General features: G+C 51.9%; 1 long non-coding RNA gene and 1 other non-coding gene across 2 annotated transcripts; one reads left to right on the plus strand and one right to left on the minus strand.

Annotated features, from left to right (window-relative positions):
• The first annotated feature begins 357 nt into the window (after positions 1-357).
• Positions 358-16,194, plus strand: LOC123589171. Its single transcript, XR_006708205.1, has 4 exons — positions 358-1,305; positions 8,123-8,413; positions 9,263-9,325; positions 14,473-16,194. It is a non-coding gene; the product is annotated as an uncharacterized LOC123589171 (long non-coding RNA).
• On the minus strand, positions 10,329-10,413 carry TRNAQ-UUG. Its single transcript has one exon. It is a non-coding gene; the product is annotated as a tRNA-Gln (tRNA).
• Positions 16,195-20,260: the final 4,066 nt, after the last annotated feature.

The raw sequence follows: 20,260 nt of genomic DNA on the forward strand, positions 1-20,260 counted from the left end.
GGGAAGGGAAACACTCAGCATAGTACATTGCTAAGCAAATTGCCCCTACGGGCACCTGGAGGTTAAGCCCACTGAGGAAGCCAGGGAGACTGTTCAGCACGTGCCCCAGGGTCGTTCTGCCTGAGGGGCGAGGGAGCTGGGCTGTTTGCCCACCATTGCGCATCCGGCCATCCAGTTAACTCCTGGCACCTGGTGAGCTCACTCCCCAGCCGGGGAAAGCTCTGAGGCACGGACCCGTAGGAAGCAATGCCTGGGGTTTGCTCCGTTTGGACCAACCGATTCTTGTTCCGGCCTCTGGGCCAATCACTCTGGCTAGCACTGATTGGCCGAGAGGGTCACGTGTCCCGGCCGCCGCGGAATCTGCTCAACGTCCTGTTGGGTCACGTGCTCACGCCAGAACTTGGCACACGCGGGCTGAGCCTGTATCGCGTGTTCGCCAGGCCTCCTGCTGGTCCGCCCCAAACCATACGGCCGAAGACGAGGGGAGGAAAAGGGGGTGTTATAACCAGGAAAAAAGGGACCGGTAGCTGAGTAGGGGGAGACCACAGACCTCACCCCCAGAGACCCATTGGGTCGTTTGAGAATCAAGGACAGTCAGTTGCAGAGTGTGGAGGGCAAAGCTCGGCACCTGACGCGCACCTGGGGCTCGTCTAAGCCAGCGACCCCCACGCCCCCACGGGGTCCGCGGATGTGCCGCCCTAAGCCTGCCGCTTCGGTTCCCCTTTTTCGGGGCTTTCTTTTTTCTTCCGCTAGATTTTTGCATTTTTCTGAAGTCTCGGACTTTGTTTTTTTATATATATACAGAAAATAAAATGGGGAAAAAATTTTTTTTAAGCTGCAAGTCGGAGCTCCCAGTGCCTGCTGCCTTCCCCGACCCTCGCATCAGCTTTGCGAGAGTGCTCGCTCCCCAGACGGCAGAGGCAGCCATCGGGTCGGGGGCCAGGCCTCGGCAGCGGCAGGCGACGGTGATGGGGGGGCAGCCGGCCCCATTAAGTCAGCACAACCCGCCCGGGCGTGGGCGAGCAGAGTCCTCGGACTTGGCCCTCGTCAAGGGAACCGTGCAAGCAGCCGGCTAAATTCTACGGCCTCGTGGCTCAAACACAGGCTCATCACAGGCTCTCCTAAGGTCTAGCTGGGGCTTCCTGGCATTATGTTTTCATCCGGGACACGCTTATTGAGTACCTGCTACCTGCCAGGCACCGTCCTAGGCACGGGGGACACAGCAGTGAACGGAGAAGCCCAAACCCCTGGCTTGGTGGAGCGGACATTCTAGCAGGGATAACTAATTGTAAAGGTAACGATTAGGTGAGTTGGATGGTGTGTTAGGAGATAGTAAATGCTATTTAAAACTAGATGAAGGTAATAGGGACCTGGAGAATGGGAGCGGGGTGGGGGTGGGGTCTTAAGGGGGTGGGCCAGAGTGGACCTCCTTGAAAAGGTGAAGCGCCATCAGAGATTTGAAGGAGAAGGGAAACGAGCCGCTGGATGTCCCAGAGACCAGGGTCCACCAGTGAGGACAGCCAGCGCAAAGGGCCTGGGGTCACGCATGCCTCGTGTGTTCCAGCAGCAAGGAGACTAGTCGCAGATGGGGCTTAGGCAAAGAGGACAGAGGTTGGAAGTGGGGTCCTGCCCGCCCTTGTAAGAACTTCCCTCTGTGAGGTGAGCCTTCAGAGGGTTTGGACAGAAAAGGGAGGGGAAGAGGCAGGGCCCCACCTGGTGCTTTCCCTCTGGCTGCCTGCTGAGTTTAGATTGCGGGGACAGAGGTGGACTTGGGAAATGCAAATGCAGCTGAGGAGGACGGCTGGGAACCGGGTGGGAGCAGAGCAGGGTGGATTCTGGATACATTTGGAAGGACAGATTAGGCAGGGGGTGTGAACAAGGAAAGGAAGTCAGGCAGGTCTCCAGGGATGGGGCCTGAGTGTGGAGTGGCTGGAGAGGCTGTTACCTAGGTGGAGACATCCTTCAGCAGGGCTCGGGCTGGTGCAGGGAGGTGCTGGGAACTCAGTTTGGGGCTGGAAAATTTCAGACACCCAAGTGAAAATGTCAAAAAGGCGATTGTGCGTGTGGGTCTGCAGGTGTCAGAGGGATGCGTTCGGGGGCCATTGAGGGAGTGCAGCGGAGGGAGAGGTCCAAAGCCCAAACCCTGGGGCCTGGTTAGGACTTAGGGAGTGATAGAGAAACCTGCCTGCAGGGTAGGAAGGCAGTCCAGGAAGCCAGGGGGAGAAATTCTCCCAGGGGCTTGGACTGAGCTCACAGAGCTCCAGCGGCGTCTGGAGGGGCCGAGTTTTGAGTTTTCGAGAGGAAGGGAGCCCAGGAAGGTCGTGCCGCACAGCCGAGCAGGCAGATGGGCCACTGGAGCAGGGGGTGGGGTGGGGAGAGCTTTCTCGGCCGCAGCAATGCCGGCACCTCCCTGCGTCTACACCACCGCGGGAGTAGAAAGAAAGGGCGCATTCCTGATGCAAGTCGTGCCTTCCCCGCTCACATCCCCGGGGGCTTTTACCAAATTCAGAAGGAATCCAGGCGGCCCACAAGCTACCAACGGCCACCCCCAGACAGATGTCACCACTTTCCCGCCCGTGACTCCTTCAGGCTGATGCAGGGCCTGGCAACCCGTTCCTGCCCCCTCCCTCCCCCTCCCTGGCTGAATAAGTTAGGCACTATTCTAAGTTCAAACTAAATAAAGCAGTTTAGAGTGACTAATTCTTTGTGAAATGTATGCTCCCCAACGTCTTTGCTGCTACCAATGCCGGGCACCATTTATCACCCTGATTTCAGCTGTGTGGATTCTGGAAGGAGCTCCCAGGCTGAGGTGGCCTCATTTCCAGCAGCAGGGCAACCTCACCTGAGTCCCCCACCCCTTCGTCTTCCTCCCCACCCGGGGCAGGGCTGTAGGAGCGACTCGGGTCTGCAGTAAATAGGGGCGGGTTTGTAAGAGATGCCATCACCCATGTGGCCATTCGCAAGGCCACCTCAGGACTTCACAGTTGGAGAGGATGGAAGGAAGGTGCTGGGCTAGGCTGGGCCAGAGACCGTTTCTTAGAGAAGATGTGACACAAACAGGACCCCGAGGGCCAGGGGCTTCGGAAAGGTGACCGGAAGCTCTGGGGGCGCCTGCTGAAGGGCTTGGAGTGAGCAAACACGTGGAGGAGGGTCTAGAAGAACATGAGTGGAGCATGGAGGGGAGGGAAGGCCCTTCCTCCCCCAGGCCCCATCCTTGCCTGTTCAAACCTGCCCCTGATCCTCAGGCAGAGCCCTCTCTCCCCGCTCTGGACTCCCAGCCCCTCAACCTTCCCTGACCCCAGCCCAGTGGGGTCATCTGTGTCCAGACTGGCCTTCCCCTAGACTGGACACTCCTTGCTGTGTTGAAGTCCAGGAGGAGGGGCATCCAAGAGAGAGAGAGGGAGCAGCCAGTGCAAAGGCCCCGAGGTCCAGCATGCCTCCATGTGTGCAAACAGCAAGGAGACCAGTAGCCAGAGAAGTAGCATCCCAGGTCTGGTCCATAGGCTGGTGCAGGGTAGGAGCCTTCAGGATGACAGGTGAATGAATGGAGGGAGGGGAGGATAGAGAGATACGCGCGTGTCCGGTGGACAGCCTCCATCCGGGTTTTACCGCAGTTATGTTATGGTCTGGTCCTGAAACGTGCCTGTTTCGGTGTGCCGTGAGCGTGGGGGTGGTTGCGGAGTCCCGTCTTCGTCTTGCTGGGACCATGCAAAGCCGTCGGGAGCTGGATATCAGGACCCCGATGATGAACCCAGGCTGGTGGCACCTGTCTGCCTGGAACACAGGCACGCCTCATGCCCATTGTGGGAGCCTCCCTCTTCTGTGTAAGATGCGGGGCTGGCTGAGGTGTCTGGAGTGGAGACAGGAAGAGAGGCCTCGGACAACCTAGCTCTTGTAAACAGCGCTGTGGGCTGGAGTGGGTTTCCTTCTAGATGCAACTGGGGATGACAGGAACCTCCCTGGAGACCCCAGAAAATTCTGAGTCACCTTAGGGAAGGCACTAGAAGCAGGGACAGGGGCCTGGGAGCCCTGAAATCCTCGGCATCTGGCTCCGAGTTGGAGCAAAAAGCCGAACGTGGACCCTCCTCCACCCTGTCGGAGGAGTGAGGGCTGCAGGTGTGGACCCTGGAGGCTTCCACTCAACTGATGTTTGGTGCTGCTTTTTTTTTCCTCCAGGAGTCAAGTCCAGGGGCCAACTCAGAGGGGAGGCCTTGACTCCTGAGGGATCATCTTAGTAAACAAACATGTATGTACTAGGTACACCCCACGGGTCTGATTGTTACTTCTCATAACCTTGGAGGCAGCAACCCATTTCCATCTTAAAAGTGGGAAAGAGGCCCAGAGAGGTTGTGTGACTAGCCAAAGGTCACAGAGCACATGAGTGACTGAGTTGGGATCCAAACCAAGATTATCTGGCTCCCAGGGGACTCTACCGACCCACTGCTTGATATCAGTCTGAATCCTGGTCTCAAGGAATGGAGGTTTTGAGGTTGGAGAAAGCATTCGATTTTCACCTTGAAGGAATGATTCTCCCATCCCCAGAGTTCAAAGGGGCCTCGGTTATTCTTTCTACTGTCAGATTTCCCAGAAAATCAAAGGCACTAAATTTATTGTGTTTAACACGACTTCTCAAGCATCCCAATAATGGCTCTGATTTATAGCCAACGCGTTGTTTTAACCACATTACAAATGATAAAAATCAGTCCTGCAAATACACCTCAAGAGAAACCGTATTAAAGGAAGAAAAGAAGCAGTGAGATTAGATGTTGCATTAAAAGATAGAGTGATGGATTAAGGCCCAAAGTGTAAATTTAGTGAGACTCGCCAGAAAAAGTTGGAGGGGCAGTAAATCCAAAGTGACAATCTCTGTGCGGTGTACCAATATTTGTCACTTTTATTATAGTTTGTTCAGAAGTTGTAGATGGGTCATTATTTTTTTTTAAAAAAAAAAGCACAACAAAGTTCAATAAAGCTTAGAAATGAAAGCTGCTTTTGCTTCAGATACAACCTAAAACCTCAAATCCAACCCACTGTGTCTGATCACAGAATATTACATAATGGAAGTTTCTTCCTGTGATGTCCAGAAAACATTCCAACCCCAGAAAATGTGGGGAAGGCTCTTGGAGGATCCCAGGTCATAGCCGGAAGGCAGGGAAAGACAGTGCCCACATCTAGAAAGTGGCAGAACCCCACCCCCACCCATGCCCTCATTAACGGCAATAACAATGACAATATCAGAGGGTCTGACATTTCTCCCTGTCGCTCACTCAAGGGGCTTCTGAGAGCCATCTCTTTGTCCTTTCTGGTCCAAGCTGACCCATCCATCAACCAAAGTGGGTGTGATCAGTCCTTGGAGCGCCAGGTGGCTTTGTAGGCACCTCTATTCTAGCCGCTCCCTCTGCCTGTTGTGACTTGTTTCACCTACTTCGCTTCTTTCCTTACCCCCTCCTTTTTAGAAGCCCCCACTGTCTCGGGGCACCTGGGCGGCTCGGTGGGATAAGCGTCCGACTCTTGGTTTCGGCTCAGGTCATGATCGCATGGGTGGTGGGTTCAAGCCCCACATTGGGCTCTGTGCTCATGGCGTAGAGCCTGATTGGGCTTCTGTCTCTCTGCCCCTCCCCACTTGCGCTGTCTCTGTCTCTCTCAAAGTAACATAAATAAACTTTAAAAAAAGAAACCCCACTGTCTCAACGAGGTCTACTCTGAGCACTGTCTTTTAAATGCTCTGTTTATTGAGGTGTGATCTGCAGGCAGTGAGAGGCATAGAGCTTAAGTGTGTAATTCAATGAGTTTTGACAAATACATCCAGGTAAACACCACCCAAGCCTAGATATGGAACAATGACCATCATCCTTCTTTAAAACTTCAAATTGTTTCCCCTTCTCCATCCCCCGCTGCTTGATATTTTTCTTTTCCCATGATACCCATCACCTTCTAATTCACTTACTGATTTTTATGTGTACTTATTTATTTACCCATTCTATTTTTTACCCATTTACAATATTACTGCGTATGGTCTTTTTCACCAAAATAATGTAAGCACCACAAGGGCGGAAATGGTTCTCCCTCTTGTTCACAGATCCCAAGAGCCTAGAATAGGCCTGGGACATAGTAGGTGCTCAGTAAATATATTTGGAATAAATGAATGAATCCCCACTTCATAGATGAGGACAGTGAGTAAATTGCTGAAGAGAACACCATGAGTTGGTAAAGGAGTAAGAAAGTGAACTCAGGTGGTCTGGCTCCAGGGTACCAAGGGTGGTCAGTGTCTCATGATGCCTCTCAAGAATGAGAAGATCCACCAGGTTAGGCTCACCCAATAGTCCACCCAATAGGCCCAATAGTCCTGCCTTTCCCAAGGCTTCCAGTCACCATCTTGCTTCAGCCTGCACTCATGAGTCTCCTGTTCTTTGTGACCAGCTCATCGGGCAAAACAGAACATCCACTGATGGTAGAGACTGGCCTGTGTGCACTCGTGCTCTGGACTGTGAGCTCATCAACAGTGGGGGCCATGTTTGGGTCACACTGAGGTCCATGTGCCCACATAGTGACCTCCCAAGGTATAGACCAAAAACGCCTATTGAAAATAGGTGGATAGATAAATGGATGGGTAGATGGATGGGTGGATGGATGGACAATTGAATAAGCAACAACATAAATACATAACTGTACTTCCCAGAAAATCTTCTGGAATCACAGAGTATATCACCAAGGATGGAGACATATTAAGACAGTGAAGGTTAGGTGGAGACAGACTTGAAAAGCAGCTGGCATTTGTTTTGGGGAGATCTGCTGCCCAGATTCCAAGGCCCTCATTCCACCCAAAGGCTGATTTGCTTGGATGGAGTGAAGTGAAAATACACAAGCAATTGGATAGGACAAATGCACACTACAGTGTGGACAACCTCCAGACCTCATGGCTTTCCCACTCAATTTAAAGATGAGTTTATAATCTGGAGGAATCTCAAGCATGATTAGGAAAAGGATTATTTGGGGATAAGAGACAACCTCCTAGTCCCAGCCCCAATGCCTTACTCATACATGTCATGTAGGTAGCTTCCCACTCTGCCTTCTATTTTAGGGGAACTCTGATCACCTCCAAATCCTTCCCCCGAGCCCTGTCCTCCCAGTAGACTCAGAGGAAACTGTTTCCCCTAAGGGTGTAACTTTGAGTATGTTTCTGTTCCCCAGAATTCAAGCTTCTGTCAGTTCTGTCGAAAGAGGTTCTTTGTTGTCATATTTTTAAAGAACTCTAGAATTGCTCCACCAAAGTTTCAAGAGCCCAAGACCCAGACCTGCTTATCAGATGTTATTAGGACCTAGCAGAATCCTGTGGACATGGGAGGGGAGAGGAGACAGACTTGGAGATCTAGCCAAAAAGCCATTCCTTCTCTTTCTTTCCTTCCCCTATAGATTGGCACATGGCCAGCGTGAGGACAGTCACGTGGGGGTTCCCCCATGGACCATACCTCCAGCATTCATACTTTTGTACGGTTTTCTCCCACTCTGGGCTTGGCCATGTGACCTGCTATGGCCAACGGATGTAAGGGAGCTTGACACAAGCAGATTCCTGAAAGGGCATATGCAGATTAGGGCTTGTGCTCTTGAAAGATTCCCTCTTAAAACTCTAACACCTTGCTGGGGAGACCATGCTGGGGTGAGAGGTGTGCTCAGCCAACCTTCAGCTGTTCCAGCCATCCCAGCCGAAGTGCCAGGCATATGGGTGAAGCCATCTGGAAATTCTCAACCCCAACTGAGCCCCCAAGTGACCGCAGCTACACAAGGAACACCAGATGAGACCAGCAGAAGAAACTTCCAGCTGAGCCCAGTCCAGTTAACAGAGTAAATACATGGTTGTCGTTTTAAGCCATCAGCTTGTAGAGTGGTTTGTTATACAGTGTGGTGGATTAAAATATGTCCATAAGTTTTTTGTTACTCCCCCCCCCCCCCCCGCCCCACCACCAAAAGGAGCCTAACTCTCCTCTGCTTGTGTGTGGACTGGACTTGGTGACTCACTTCTAACGAATAGCATTAGGAAGTTCTTGTGTGTGACTTCCAAAACTAAGTGATTAAAGGCATTGCTGCTTCCTTCCCCGCCCCCTTCTCCCCGTCTGTCTCTCAGACAACTGACTTTGAGGAAAGCTAGCCACCATGTCATGAAGACACTCAAGCAGCTCTAGGGAGTGGTCCACACGTGCGGAACTGAGGCCTCCTGCCAACGGCCGTGTTGAGTGCGCCATCTTGGAAGCAGATCCTCCAGTCCCAGTTGAGCTTTCAGAAGACAGCAGACCCCACCAACACCTTGACTGCAACCCACAAGAGACCCTGAGCCAAAACCATTCATCTAAGCCACTCCCAGATTCCCGGCTCTTGGAAATCGAGTGAGATAACAAATGTTCATTATGTTAAGCTGGTAAGTTTTGGGGTGATTTGTTATGCAGCAGTAGATAATTAGCACACCCAGCAAGAGATAACTGAAATAGCTGGTGTGCTCTGGTACCATGCCAGAGGTTGTCAACGTTCTAGACTGTGACATGGCATATGGCCTCTCCTCCAAGCTTCCCGAGTGTTGCTTGTCCTGGCTACTCCCCTGGAACCCCCAAACCTTCTCTTGATTTCCCAGTTATAAGGGGGTCATCTCTGGCCTGGCAGGGGTCCTACAGAACCCTGGAGCCTCCTCTGGCATATGGCCATGTCTATCCACAGACACCAAACCCCAATTCATGGTGATGTCAACTATTTTGATGCCCCCCTCACTCACTCATTCTAGGGGTTAGCAGAGAGTTGTCATGGCTGTCTTCATCATGGCTGTCTTCACGAGGGAGACCTGTGGTGTCTCCCTCCCTATCTCTCTACTGTTGCTCAGAGGGAACAGCCGACAGGGTGGTTTGGGGGAGGATGTTTTCCCAGGACGTCTCCCTAAGGAACAGGGTCTCTTGTGCAAGAACCAGAAGGCTGTTTGACTCCCACCTCTTCTGGAGCCCCTCACCCTGCCTAATACAAGCAAAAAACATCTTGCAGACAAATGCATATACATCTCTCTGCTTTCCATCCCTCCCTTTGATGGATTTTCCTATCAGTAGAGGGATGCCATCAGAGCATCACAGAATGAAGCTCTTATGTAAATCTGCCCCTTAGGACTCCCCCTCCCATAATCAGGCATTTCATACATTGCTGGTAGGAGTACACAATGGTACAACCCTCCCATGGAGGGAAATCTGATCATAGCTAACAAAACTTCATGCATTTTCCCCCAAACCAGCAATCCCAGTTTCTGGAATCGACCCTGAAGATACACTTCCAATGATACTACACAGATATACTGGTAAGTGATGACAGCATTATCTGTAATAAACACACATACATCAGAGAGTGGCTGAAAAGCCTGTGGTACATTCGCATAATGGATACTATGCACTTGTTGGAAAAAATGAAGATCTCTGTATCTTGATATGGAGTGGTTTCCAGGATACACTGCTAAGTGGAAACAGCAAAGTATAAAAAGTATTTACTGTGTGGTTGTTGTTTGTATAGGAAAGAAAGGAAATATATCTATATCGGCTAATTTAATATATATATATATATTATATTAATATATATATATATATTAATCAGCTCTATATATTGACTAATATCGGCTAATTTTTGCAAACAGAAACATCAGACAGTAACCTCAAAATTAATGAAATTGGCTACCCCAAGGGGGCTGGGGTACTTCTCTGACTATACCTTTTTTATACAGTTTTCACTTTGGTATCCAAAATGAACTCAACAAGGTTGGAGGGAAATGCCCCCAAATAATTAAGAACATAAAAACAACAACAACAACAACAACAACAACAACAAACCAACAAAAAACGAACCATACTATATATGAAACTGATGACATAACCATATAGAGAACTTTTTACAAAAAATAGTTAATCCAGGAGCACCTGGGTGACTCAGTTGGTCAAGCATCCGACCCTTGATTTTGGTTCGGGTCATGATCTCGCGGTTCTTGGGATCGAGACTTGCATTGGGCTCTGAACTGAGTGTGGAGACTGCTTGAGATTCTCTCTCTCTCTCTCTCTCTCTCTCTCTCTCTCTCTCTTTCTCTCCCTCTGCTCCTCTCCCCCATTCATGTTCTCTCTCTCTCTCTCTCAAAATTAAAAAAATTTAAAAAAATAAATAAAAATAGTTAACCCAAAGTTAAAAAAAAATTTTTTTAATGTTTATTTCTTTTTGAGAGAGGGAGAGAGAGAGACAGAGCATGAGTAGGTGAGGGACAGAGAGAGAGGAAGACCCAGAACCCGAAGCAGGCTCCAGGCTCTGAGCTGTCAGCACAGAGCCCAACGTGGGGCTCGAACCCATGAACCTCGTGATCACGACCTGAGCCAAAGTCAGATGCTTAACCAACTGAGCCACCCAGGCGCCCCTCACCCAAAGTTTTTTTTAAATCCCCTCAAGCTTTCTTAGTTGGCAAGTCTCAGCCACAATAGGTGTTCAATAAATGCTTTCTGAAGTGAGTGAGTGAATGAATGAGTGGATGGGTGGATGGATAGGTCAAGGAAAAAGGCAGGGAGCTGGGTGTTTTATTTTCCCCTTAGCCCAGATGTCTCTGGGCCGGTCACAATTTATGTAATGTAAGGTCTTCGTATTGCAAAAATGAGCCGCAGGCTGTTTCCATGGCCCTCTATGACATCTCATGCTCCCCAACACGATTCTGAAATCCCACTCTTGCTGGCTTCCTCCTGTTCCTGGTTCTGCCCACCCCCCACTTCCTTACCAATCTCCCAGGGGAGATGCTTCTTCATAAAACGATTGCTATTTCATTTGTTTGCTGGGACTGCCATAACCAAGAACCACAACTTAGGCAGCTTAACAGAAACGTATTGTCTCTAGGTCCTGGAGGCCTGGGGGGTCCAAGATCAAGGTGTTGGCAAGGTTGGCCCCTTCTTTGGGATCTCCTTGGTTTGTAGACGGCTGTCTTCTTCCTGTCTCACATTGTCCTCCCTCTGTATGCGTCTTTGTGTCCAAATTTCCCCTTTTATAAGGATGCCGGTCGTATTGGATTAGAGCCCACCCTGATGATGTCATCTTAACTTGATCATCTGCAAACAGCCTATTTCCAAATAAGGTCACAATCACAGGTACTGGAGGTTAGGACGTAAATATCTTCTGGAAGGATATAATTTAACTCACAACACTTGCAGATGACCGTGACCTGGACAAAGGCATTGCTGGTGACCAGCAGGACTACTATACGGATTAATTATTAATACATATAAAACATCAACAACAGAGGGGGGGGACATAGCAAGTACATGACTGTTTATGACGATGACAATGATGATGATTACATACTGAGACATGGCCTCCGCTCTCACGCATACTCTAAGGGCTCACCAATGAGCAGATGACACCCCAGTGAGCCACCTGCCAGTCATTTTCTGTCCTACCCTCAATGACTGGCCGCTTGACAGGTTCACCAGGCCCGTGGCCCAAAGTGACAGGTCTGGTTCTGTGTGTTCAGGCTCAGAGGAAGCCCAAACCACTTACAGAGAAATGTGAATCTGAGAAGGAAAACTAATACCGGAGGGACCAGGGCTATCTCACATTCCCAATGCCAATCGCCTTGACACTCTGTTGTAGATGTGATCAGAAAAGTTTCAACTCTCCAGAGTCTCCCCTAATGTTCATAACTGTACACAGGATTTAGCATCAAGAAGATGCCCAAGGAGCAGGCAGGTTTGTGCTGCGTTGGCAGACAGCAGGGTCTAAGGATCAGAAAGGCCGGCCGGCACTGCCCACCGGCCCACGCGGCCGGGAGGTCTGCCTAGGACAGCCTAGGAGGAGGGCTGGGGAGGAGAGGCCCCTTTCTGGCCCCGTATCACACAGACCTGCGACCACCTTTGCAGGGAACTCAGGCTGGTGTCTGTCCGGCTCTGCCCCGGGGTGTTGCCCTGGCTCCACAGTTCCCTCGGGGTTGGAGAGCCTAGACCACCCCTCCTCTTTCCCCTCGTCAAATACTAAGCAATTATGTCAAAAGGATGCTGAAACAGGAGGCCGCCCTGGCGGGGCTGGGAGGTGGGGGTTGGGGGGTGGGGGTGGGAGGCGGGGCCGCAGCTCTCGGCTTAGTTCAAGGCACAGGGTCCCATGTGCTGCCAGATGACAGAATGCATTTGTGCATGAAAAGAGAAGCCTCAGAACAAAAGACGGAGAACAACACATGCCCCGCTCTTGGCCTTGGTGATGCTTGACATTTCTGGGAAATGAATTTAGCGCAAAAACCAACAATTCAAAACCTTGTGCCAAGTAGCTGATGCGAATAGAACCAGTGGGGGAAGGAATAACGTGAAGATGAAGCAGGTCCCAAAATAGCTGTCGTTTGCTGCTGCGTCCCCATGGGCGGAGGGAGGCAGGCTGTCAAGGGAGCTGTGTATGAAAGCAGGAAAAGAGGTGGGAGTGAGGGCCCGGCTATTGAGGGAAAGAGTGTACGTGTATGGGTGGTGGGGCTTGGCGGGGGGCGGGGGGGGGTGGATATTCTGCTTTATTCAGATTCTCGGTCTATAAACTCCCATCAAACTGTCCAAACCCAAATTCCAATTCCCCCGAGGGCCTGGCCGCTTACCGAGCCGTGGCCGTCGTGTCCCAAGGCCCTTCCTACTCAACATGTCCCAGAAGGACTTATTCTCTCATTGCCTGCCCCCAACACACCCCAAACTCGCTCCTCCCCACCGCTCCCCATCTCAGGGCGAAGGGGGGTTGTTTTCCCCTCGCCTTCCCCCCATCCAAACTGCCTCTGTATCTTCCATGTAGAGACGGCCTTGGGCCGTGTGAATGGGTACAGGCTTGAGAGCCAGACTGCCAGTGTTCTGGGTTCAAATCCCACTCTCCCACTTACTAGCTACGTGACCTTGAGCAAGTTTGTTTCAGGGTCCCCTTCCATAAAATGGTAATGACAACAGTACCTGTTTTCTATGGCAGGTAGGAAATCTCAATGACTTAGAACTTGTAACAGGACAGAGCTGTCCACATTAAATACTCAAGAATGTTGGGGCGCCTGGGTGGCGCAGTTGGTTAAGCGTCCGACTTCGGCCGGGTCACGATCTCGCGGTCCCTGAGTTCGAGCCCCGCGCCGGGCTCTGGGCTGATGGCTCAGAGCCTGGAGCCTGTTTCCGATTCTGTGTCTCCCTCTCTCTCTGCCCCTCCCCCATTCATGCTCTGTCTCTGTCCCAAAAATAAATAAACGTTGAAAAAAAATTTTTTTTTAAAATAATAATAAATAAATAAATACTCAAGAATGTTGACTCTTATTATCTCTGTCATTAGTATATCCTTGCTCTCAAATATGCCCCATTTCCCTGTCCCCACCGTCCCTTCCTGAAATCTTCTCTGCCCTCTCAATCTTCTTCCCACCTCCCCCTGCCCCTGGGGCATTCAGGGTGATGGTCAGCCAGGAGGGCTGGCTCCTGGGCAGGGCCAACGCTATTCCTCATCTCAGAGGTTGAAGGGACAGCCCTGTCCCTCCCCTTAAGACCACTCCCGTCCTTCCTGGCCCCTAGCTACTCTTACCTTGGAGGCTGTAGAGTGTTGAATAGCATGTTCTCCAAAATTCACATCCACCCAGAACCTCAGATCATGTGATCTTATTTGAAAATAGGGTCTTTGCAGATGTCATTGAGCTCATTTGAGGTCATGCTAGATTAGGGTGGGTCCTGAATCCGATGGCTGGTGTCCTTATAAGAAGAGGACATGACACAGAAAAAAGTACACACAGAGAAGGTGGCCGTGCAAAGACACAGACAGAGACCAATCAGAGTGAAGCAGCCAACACAAACATGCCAAGGATGGCGGGAAACCACCAGAAGCTGGAAGAGGCAAGGGGGGAGACCCCCTAGAGACTGGAGGGAGCGTGGCCCTCCCAACACCTTGATTTTGGAACACTGACCTCCGGAAGTGTGGGAGAATACGTTTCTATTGTTTTATGCCATCTGGTTTGTGGTAACTGGTTACGGTGGCCTCAGGAAACAGCACCTACGTGTCCCGTGCTCCTCATTCAGTACCCCTGACAAGCAGCCACCTGGGAGTCAACCTGCATCCCTGCTGACCAGCAGCCAGGATGTGACATTTTGTAGGTTTATTTTATTTTATTTTATTTTATTTTATTTTATTTTATTTTATTTTATTTTATAGAAAGAGAGAGCTAGCACGAGGGAGAGGGGCAGAGGCTGGGGGAGAGAGAGAGGGGCAGAGGCGGGGGGAGAGAGAGAATCTCAAGCCGACACCGGCTCAATCCCACGACCCTGGGATTGTGACCTGAGCTGAAGTCGGACACTCAACTGACTGAGCACCAGGTGCCTCTATTTTTTTTTTTTTTTTGACATTTTGTAGATGTTTAATTAAATTGGTATTGATTTGGATTTTGCAATTTCTTTTCCATATTGCACAGCCAGCGATAGCTTTTCCCGGTTTCAAATGTTTTCTTAGTCTTTGAAAAGCCTCAGCACAAAGGCCCTGTGCTTACATGACCTGGTAGGTGGAGCACCCCCACCCTGATGCCTCCTTTCCGGACTTGGAGATGCCCCCGGGGACGATGCGAACCCTGCCCGGCCGCCACTCGCTGCCTGCCCTTGGTCAGAGAAAGCGGGCCCACTCCTGCACGGCCAGGGACCAGCCTCAACGCCTCCCCCGTCGGGGCTATGGAGGGGGCAGGCGTCCACTCTCTCCCCACTCCCTGGGGCTCCTCCAGTTGGACCCCTACAGAGCCAGGCAGAGGTTTGGCTGACGGGCAGTGGGTCACCGGTGGGCGGAGACCCTCCCTAACATTCCTGGCCTCCTCCAAGCCTCTGAACTGTCTTAGAGATCGAGAGAAAAGGTCAATGCCTGACCTTGGGGAGAGCCCCCCTCTTGCCCTGCCCTTCCTTCGTGGATTGCACCCCTGCCCTTTGCTTCCCGTGGCTCCCTCTCTGCCGGTCTCCCGTGTGCCTGTCCCCCACCTGGAAGGCGCCTTCCTACTTTTGCGCCACCCAACGCTGACTGTGTCCACAAGATTCTTGGGGGGCCTCGAGCCACATCCCGCCCTGAGCCTCGGTCTCTTCCTGTGATGAAGCAGGAGCACAGAGTGCGGGTGAGCATGAGAGAGGGTGCCTGTCTCTCGCGCGTCACTGGGCGGCCAGGCGGTGCCTCAGGACAGAGTGTGACACACGTGCAGCCAAGTTGAAGGCAGTAAGTACCACCCAGGGAAGAGACCGGTGCACGACGGAGACCACGGAGAACACACACACACACACACACACACACACACACACACACACTGAGCTCAGATGGTCAGGTGGGGCGGGGTTTACTCGCAGCGAGGTTGGAGAGGACAGATGCACAAGCACCAGCCCCTTGCGGTGCCTCAGTCCCCCATGGGCTGCCCGCACCCCACTTCCTGCTGCAGTGGAAGGGCCCCAACCCATCCCGTGTAGGGTCTGAAATACAGACGGCGGCGGGCACGCTTGAGGGCCACTGACCCGCACGCTCGAGCAGAACGAAGGAACACACACTGGGTCTGAAATAGGTAAAGGTCCCCCCATGCGAGGCGATCATCCCTTCACAGCCTGCGCGGGCTCCCTACCTCCTGAGAAAGAAGGGTTCCAGGCCAGGGTCCATCCTTATGTGACCAAGCAGGGACCAAACGGCTGCCTTTCCCAGCACAGCTCGTTAAGTGGCATCTGTTATTGTACCTCCAGGCTTTCTCCCCTTTCCCTCCGGGGGCCATACCTCCACTCACCATGATTTCACAGGCTGTGAATCCCTGACCCGCCCCATCCACCCATACGCTAAGGGGGCGGGGTATCCTGCAGAGCAGATCACCGTTCCCACCCATCTCGGGACACTGAACCCTCTGGTGTTTCAGGGTATCCACCTATAATGTGGAGCCCCACGCCACATCCGTGGGCCGTGGACCTCCTCTTCGAACAGCGGCTGCCCCTCCCCTCACAACCTGTGCCATTTTACGGGATCGTTACCTTGTGGCAACGGAGACAAGTGGCAGCTACATCCCCGGTCTCTATGGCTCCGTCCATATCATGAAGCTCCAAGATCTTAACGTCCCTGTGGTGCAACTTTTAACTTCTTCTTAACTAAGAATTAGCTCAGAGGTAATTGCTTAAATCGCACCGATGAAAATCAATACGGAGTAAATTAAACGAAAAGCAAAATTTATCCTGAACGTGTTCCTTGTCGCCTTTGAATAATGCGATGACAAAGCAACTATTTTACCTCCCAGGCTTGAAGTCTTTGTTCTTGGACATCTCGAACGGAGATGTAATTATAGGGCCCATTTATCAAAAAGATTAAGGAAATCGGGGAATGGGAATTGGTTTGCAACAGTTTTGCGGAAATTAGATCAACGTGACTCTCGGGTCTGCGTTTTTCATGCCGTGTCCGGAAAGTTTCTCCAATTGCACCGTTTTCTGGCTTCCCTCCCAGCCCCACAAATCAACAATCACACACAAGGTTGATCCAGAGGGAGTGTCGGAGCCGAGTGCAGGAGGCCAAAGAAAGGCCCTGCGTCCCGTCCTAACATGGAAGCCTGGGCCTCTCCACACTGGCGGGAGAAAGACTTGTTTTTCTCAACCCTCGTTGCCAGGGATACGGCATCCAATCCTCCGGATCTGAATGAAAGAGCCTGGTTTCCGGGGTTTTTTGTGCATTTCATAATTTAGAATGTGTTTGGCTTTCATTTGCAACCCGGCCTGCCAGCCCATCTCCCCACAGCTCTGCAAAGCTAACCCGTAATGAACATGAATAAATCAAACCTTCTCCGCTCCAGCTGCCTCCTGGGGAGGAATTTGGGGTGTTGGGAGGATCAGAGGATTCTCCTGGTTGAGGGTTCTCGAGACCCACCCTGGGAGCGGCACCCAGGGAACGTGTACAAAATGCACGCTATTGATCTCTGCTCACAGGGAGAGGCCCGGGTGGGTTTTGCAGAAGTTCCCTGATTGTGGTGCACACTTTGCTCAAGAACCTGGAGTCCACGTCCTCCCTTCTGGTGAGGCGACTGAGGCCCCGGGAGGGGAAGAAAGGTCTCCAGGAACAGCCCCGAAGGTCATTAGCAGCAGCCCCGGCAGTGCCAGGGAGATGGGAGCAGAGGCCCCTCTCCGGGCTCTGCTACTCGCCACCCATGTGACCTTGGGCAAGTTACTGGATGACTCTGTGGTCAACTTCCTTGGCTATAAAAAGGGGAGAGTAACAGACTGTCCTCTTGCTGGGTTACAGGAGATAATGCACATATACGCCGGCATGTAGTGTCCAGTATTAACTTTTACCATGTGTGTTTGTTGGTCCTGCATCATAATGAGGAAAGTGGGGCCTTGGAGATGCCTCCCTGCCTCAGCTGGCCATTCCAGATGTTTCCAGGGACGGTCATTTCCTGGTCCAACCCTGGCCCGGCCTGCCCTCTGGGGAGCACTGAGCCATGCTAGGTACCCTAAGGGCCCTGGGCACACAGGCCTCCCCACTACTGGTTTCTGGGCACATCTCCAGTCTCCGTCTTTGGCTGTGTCATCTTTGCACCCAGAGCCCCGTTCTATACCTCTCTGAAAACTCTGGGAAATTGTTCCCCATCTCGAAGCTGTATTCGTTTCCTGGAGCTTCTGTAACAAAGTGTCGCAAACTGGGGGGCGAGCGGGCTTATAAAAGCGGAACTGCATCCTCTCACAGGTCTAGAGACTAGGAGTCCAAAGTCAAGGCATCAGCAGGGTTGGTTCCTTCTGGCAGCTCTGAGGGAGAAGACATTCCAGGCCTCTGGCTTCTGGAGGTTGCTGGCAATCCTTGGTATTCCTTGAAGGAGCATTGCTTCAGGTCCTGGCTCTTTCCCCCACATGCCTGTGTCTTCTCTTATTTCTTATAAGGACACTTGTCATTGCATTTAGGGCTCACTCTGTTAATCCAGGATGCTCTCATCTCGAGATCCTTCACTTAGTTACATCTGCAAAGATCCCTTTTCTAAAGAAGGTCATATTCCCAGGTTATGGGGGGGGGGGTGTTAAAACTTAGGTATATCTTTTGGGGGCCACAATTCACTCCACAATTTCTGCATTTCCTTGATTGTAAGATTCTGTTTCCTCCCATATTTTCATGTTCCTGAAATCTGCATGTATCTCACGACCAATGATCATCTCTGATGCAGTATTTTGCCCCCTGCCCCAAGCTGTTATTAAATCAGTGGTGGTTGTATCTTCTCATCTACAATGACTTGATGAGGAGAAGGTAGGTAGTTCAAGGCTCTGGTCAAAGGAACCCACGGGACTTCCAGGCTGGTGACTCTTCTTGCTGGAGGCTAGCCCTGTCCCCTCTCCCTCTGCCACCTGCTAGCAAACATGGGGCACCCAGGTTGAGTCTCAGAGGGCTCCGGCCCAGACGTCTCCTTTGGCGAGGCCAGCCTAGCTTTCTCACCACCACTGGAGGGCTGTGGTTCTGTGACCTACACCCCACAACTGCAGCTCTCCAGGCCCAGAGGGGAGAGGATCAGCCTCTCCTTTGTTCATATCCAACCTTTCTCACCCCCCGGGGCTCATTCCCGATCCTTTGAATGTCAGCTATAAATGTTACCTCTTCAGAGAGGACCACTCCGTCCCAGGCAGTGTCCCTTCCCTCGCCCCTTTTCATCCCACCCAGCATACACACACAGCTAACCCCTCTTGATCATGACAGTGGTAATCATTTTGTTACTTTTTTGCTTTATTTTGATCAGTCTTCCCCCCTAGACTCTCTAGCTCCATGATGGCAGTGCCCAAAACCCACTCATTCACTCCAATTTCCACATTTCCAATTGGCCACCCAAAGCACCTGGCAAGCGAGTGAAGGAACAAATGAACACGTGAATGAAGAATGAATGAATGAGTGGGTGAATGACTTCAATCCACAAAACACCCCCAGGAGAGATTTTTACAGCCCAAGACACTGAGCTCAGCGAGTTACATCCGATGCAGGGAACACACAGGCAATAAGTGAGGCTCCAAAGTCCTTTATTAGCAACAGACAAGTGTCATTAGATACAGTTTGCTGTCAAGTCAGAGCTAGCCCCTGGTGCACAGAGGGTCCCCATCAGGAGCAGCTCAGGCTGGGCACCCTGACACTCAGCCCTGCTCCTCAGGGTCCAGCCTGGGGATCCTGCAAAGGGAGGGGTAAGACCCCCAGCGTGAGAGTCTCCTCGCAGACCTCCCCCTGCAGGGAGCTGGACTGACCCAAGACCCCCAGTGCTGTGCTCTGGGACATGCTGCTCCCAGCTGGTGACTGAGGACTCCGGGCCTCCCCGACAGCCTTGCCAAGACCCTACGATGCTCCACCCCACAGCCCCTCCCTCATTCTTGCCTTCCCTCAGGGTTCACCCTACATCGTGGGCTTAGGGGACCCCAGTTTTTCCCACAAGTGTTTCTCCTAATAAAATTCTAACACGGGTCTTAGCACCCAATCTCGGGGGTGCAGAGGGAGTCCTATCTGCTTGTGAGGGGACCTGTAGGGATGAAGCTTCAAAACAGTCACTGTCCTGGGCAGTGGGGGCAAAGAAGGGGGTCCCCAGCTGGAGCCCCATGAGGCTGCCAATGTGCTGGCAATTGGGTTGGGGGCACTGAAAGGGAGAAGCTTGAACTCGAGCAGTTTCGACTGCAGGCATTCCAACTCAAACGGAAGAAGCGAAAAATGAAAGGCTCACGTATTAACCAAAAGTCCGTGGAAGTCTCCCTCCCGACCAGGAGGGTGCAGGGTTCCGGCCTGCCGGGCGACTTCCCCCGCGCGCGGTGGTCCAAACGCCAACTTCGGCTCAGCCAGTCTACGGGAAAGCCCACATGGAACGCTGTTTCTAATTGGCTCAGCTTGGGTCACATGCCCAGCGTTGACCAATCACTTTGGCCAGGGAAATCAAGTGTTCTGATTGGCTAGGCCTGGACACGTGTCCGGGGCCTTGGCCCGGGGAGGAAAGAGCTGTTCCGCGTGGGAACGTGTGGAACGTTTACAGCTACTGTAAGAGGGGAGCCGAAGGGTGACCGCCAAGGGCAGCGTGCGCCCCACCTCGGGAAGCTGGGCAGAGAGGAGCCCCGGGGCCCACGGGGCATCCTTTACTCAAAGTCCAGGCTCACCCAGGAACAGGACCAGAGACATTCCCGCACATCCCAGAACTTCACGGAGCCTCGTCGGTCTTATCTCCAAGGTCAGTGGGAAAACTGAAAGTGACGAGGATTGGCGTGGGGCAGACTGCTGCGGAAACAGGCTTGGTCTTGAGGAAACG

Source organism: Leopardus geoffroyi, chromosome E3, assembly GCF_018350155.1.
Source record: "Leopardus geoffroyi isolate Oge1 chromosome E3, O.geoffroyi_Oge1_pat1.0, whole genome shotgun sequence".
NCBI classification, from domain to species: Eukaryota; Metazoa; Chordata; class Mammalia; order Carnivora; family Felidae; genus Leopardus; species Leopardus geoffroyi.